General features: G+C 43.3%; 1 long non-coding RNA gene across 1 annotated transcript; it reads right to left on the reverse strand.

The window, feature by feature from the left end:
* LOC144720202 (uncharacterized) lies at positions 1-4,267 on the reverse strand. Its single transcript, XR_013585730.1, has 3 exons — positions 3,707-4,267; positions 1,002-2,372; positions 1-809 (listed from the first exon to the last, which is right to left on the reverse strand). It is a non-coding gene; the product is annotated as an uncharacterized LOC144720202 (long non-coding RNA).

Raw genomic sequence — 4,267 nt, forward strand, 5'->3', positions numbered from 1 at the left:
TATGTCTGTAAGATTTGTATTTATTTAAACCTCTTTTTATACAATGACATTAATCAAACACAGTAAAAAACATAAAATTTAATTTTCACAAAAAATGCTCTTATTTCAACAGCATATTGCACTAGAACAATGCACAGCAGCTTCAGTCCTGTATTGCATTGACCTCATATTGCAAAACAGTTTAACTTTCAAATAGACATGGGTTCTTTTAGCCTAAACTTTTTTAAACATGTCATCAATAAAATCCTCACTCCTCAAAATTATCACTTCTGAAAAACTGGACCAACCTGATAATATAATTGGAATGCCTCCATAGAGACTGGTGTGTATGAGAGAGAGAGAGAGAGCTGTGTGGACAAGTGATGAGCAGAGAGTGAGTGTGTGTGCGCATGCGTGCTGTGGACAGGTGGAGGGAGGCCCCTACACTGCATTGCATTTGCAAAAGATCAAATTGGCCAAAAGTCTGTCAGTCATTTGTGCACGATGGGGACGCAGAATGATGCCACCATGGCTGAAAACTCGCTCCACTGGAGCACTAGAAGCAGGCACTGCCAAGACTCGGATGGCTACTTGAAAGAGTGAAGGAAGAGTCTTACTGTTCAGTGCCCAGAACAAAAGGGCATTCTGTCCTTCTGCCATGTCAATTTAGTGACTTAGCTGTACTGCTGGTGGGGTCCCAACATCCCTTTTCTGCCTCTTATGGTATGCAGCAAACAGCCCTTCTCCTTCCATGTCCTCTAGTTCTTCTTCAGCAGGCACCGGCACAGGCACAGGTTGCTCCGTCTCTGCAGCATCTTTCAGGATCAATTCTAAAAAAACGTGTCACAACAGCATAAACAAAAGAGCTCTTATTACCATTACTGATGTTGATGATACTGTGCAAGACTGAAAATTGTTATTATTGTTAAAGTCAGATTAATATCACATTCGATCCTAGATCAGATTAAGATCAAATTATTTTACGTTGCATTTAAGTTGCATTGCAAGTCAATAAGATTTACCTTTAACTCGTTGTGCCACCTCTGCCTTGATGTCACGGTTGACCAGCACATGGGGCTCAATCCACAGCAGACAAAAGGCTGGATCCAAGGCAGCTGCTTTCAGGTAGACTGTGTCTGAAAAGGGGGCAGTGAGCCATTTTCACATTAATGAAGATCCCAAGAAATCTTTTTTCCAGGGATGCCTGCAGACCTCTGACCAGGCCGCTCAGGAAACGAACTTGAGGCTTCAGCTTCTCAAGATGGTGATTGAGGGACAAGACGGATGGAACAACTGCACTGATTGTAATGACTTTCTCCCCCTGTGTCAAATCAGTTGCTTCTCCGAACGGTTTCAAGATGTCCACCAACTCCTTCAGCAGATTCCACTCTCGTAGTGTGAATGATAGTTCTTTATGCCCGGCCTTCTCAAGAACTGCGCAGAGCTTTTGCTGATCACAATGAAGGACTGCTTTCACTTGCCGCAGTGTAGAATTCCACCTCGTGCTCACTGCAGCAGGGATGCCTCTGTGCTCCCCAAATTCACCATCGAATATGTCTTTAAACGTTGTGCTTGTGTGGAGCAGGGAGCTAAGTTTTGATAACTTGGAGAGAGAAGGACATGCCGCTTTTGTTTCTTTCAAACCGTCTCCCACCACCAGCTGCAATGTGTGTGCAAAACACTGCAGGCGCTGTTTCTTTGCCATAGCAGCATCGACGGTTTGCTGGTCTTCTAGGGTTAAGTCATGCCATAGCTCAGGATCATCAAGATTATCTCCAGCATCATCATCTTCCTCCTGTTCGCTGGGGAAGCAGACCGTAAATGCCTTGCGCATGTTAGCAGCATTGTCACTAATGATATAGTCCAATTTAGCTTTGATGTTGTATTCATCACATATTGCCTCAAATTGGTCACAGATGCGCTCCGCTGTGTGAAAGCCTTTGAAGCAGTTGCAGGCCAAGAGATTTGTCTTTAGCTGTACCCTCTCTGCATCTCTCTCCATCCAGTGCACAGTGACACCAAGGAATCCCCTCATCTTTCGATCAGACCAAATGTCCACAGTGACTGAAACATGGTCAGTGTTGCTCAATTGAGTTTTTAACTTTGAACGTCTCTCCTCAGCAAGGCTCTCTGTTTTTGTGGTCAGCGTTCGGCGACAGACTGGGGTATACTTGCTGTCCAGCACAGCCAGAAAGTGACGAAAGCTCTTATTTTCCACAATAGATAGAGGAAAATTGCAATCAATAATCAAGTCAGACAGTATCGCATTGGAGATGGCCTTCTGCTGTGGGTGGCTCATGCTGTAACGCCCTACACGAGTGTCCAGGAATTGTGAGATTGAAGGCTGTTGTGGTTCATCTACGATGCTTTTGTTCATCTGGTATTCTTCATACCTGTAACAGAAAATAATATGAAACAGATGTCAGAAAATCCCTTATAGCCACACATGTTGTATTTGAAACTACTCTTTACTCATATCAATGTTGTTGTGTTAATATTCATTGTCTATTGTACACTACGGTATACGATAATACATTTCAGTTTCAGTGTATGCAATATTAAGAATATTTTCACTGCTTCAAAAGTCATAAGAAAGCCCTTTCCCTCAAGAAACTGAAGTCATATGCTTTATAGCAGTGGTTTTCAAAGTGGGGACGGGGACCCCTGGGTGCCGCGAGGGGGTGCTAGGGGGGCCATGGCAAGTTGGCATGAAAAGTATAGCAAAACAAAATAATTGAATAAATTAAATAAGTAAAATAAACCAAATTAAACCAAAAATAAGCTAAACAATATCCCCATTAGTTAAGAACTGCACTATAATAATCTATTGCATCTCTGAACATTACTACTATAATCGTTATTATTTTATTATATACTGTATATATCCCAGTGGTGCGCTGCCTCACAGACCTAGACTACGGTAGCACGCTATGTCCATGCGCTGCCTGCTGTTTGGGCATGATATGAAAAGGGAAGGCTAATGGTGGATCTTCTGTGACTGTGTCATCATTTTCCTCTTTACAGTGTATATGTCTTACTATGTTTCCTGTTGTACTTGGATGGGTTTAGGGATGCACCAACTCCATCGAGTTGTGAAAGGAGGTGCACAAAAAAAAGAGTGTGGCACGGCCCATGTCAGGGGGGCCTTGGCTGGAATCTACTGGTATATGGGGGGCCTTGTCATGGTAAAGTTTGGGAACCCCTGCTTTATAGTTCACTCTCTCCTGCACACCAGATTCCATGGTGCCTTGCTGCATCACACAGCAATTGCAGGTCTACTGCTGCCTCATTCATTGTTTAATTGTGATAGTTTATGTCTTCAGCGACAGTTCAGCTTAGTTGTGATTAACCAAAATTACATAAACGACCTCAATGAGGCAGCACACCAGCCACTCTGAAACTGAACGATTGAAAGAGTAAAACTGGAAGGCCTGTTTTTGTCTCATGTGTGTTGGAGAGACTGAGATATACATTTGTGTTTATCCGTCTAGCAGCAAGGTAGAAATGATACTTTAAAACGGACGTTGACATGATGTTGAAGAGGTTTTCCATCTGAGTGTGCTACACTCATGTACCTCATATAATCGGGGTTCAAAAATCCCTATTTTTGTAAGCATTAACCAGCAAGGGAGACGTGCGTTTACTGTCTCGTTGATACAGTAAATATGCAGCAGCTAGTAAGTTACGGTACATCCGATAAGGTGCTTAGCATTCGTTCAAAACTTACCTTTCTTTGTGCAACTTCAGGTGTCGAACAAAGTTAGACGTTGTGGCAGCACCGTCTGTAATCTTCGACCCGCATGTTTTGCAAATTGCAACTCGTTTTTTGTCGACTACATCGTAATTTTTATAGCCAAACGAAACTATCTTCGGTATCATTTTGCCAACTGGCGCGTTGTTGCTTGTTGCGCTTCATTGGTTGTCTTGCAATGTGCCTGCTTAGATGCTGTCCAATCAAAACAACGTGGGACTACAGTGATTGGATGTCGTGCAGGCAGCGCGCGTGCTCTCTGCATGCATACAGGTGGTGCACATTTTTTTCACAGATGCAGATAAACTGAGAGCGGCGCGGCCGTGTGAACATTTTTTCCCCCAGTTTTCATGGGAAGTAGCAAGTCTTCTCGAGTCAAAAGGCGCAAGTCCAAGTGAAGTCACGAGTCATTGATGTTAAAGTCCAAGTCGAGTTGCAAGTCTTTGTACATTTTGTCGAGTCGAGTCTGAAGTCATCAAATTCATGACTCGAGTCTGACTCGAGTCCAAGTCACATGACTCGAGTCCACACCTCTGG

Source organism: Lampetra planeri, chromosome 8 (assembly GCF_965212315.1).
Source record: "Lampetra planeri chromosome 8, kcLamPlan1.2.h2, whole genome shotgun sequence".
NCBI lineage: Eukaryota > Metazoa > Chordata > Hyperoartia > Petromyzontiformes > Petromyzontidae > Lampetra > Lampetra planeri.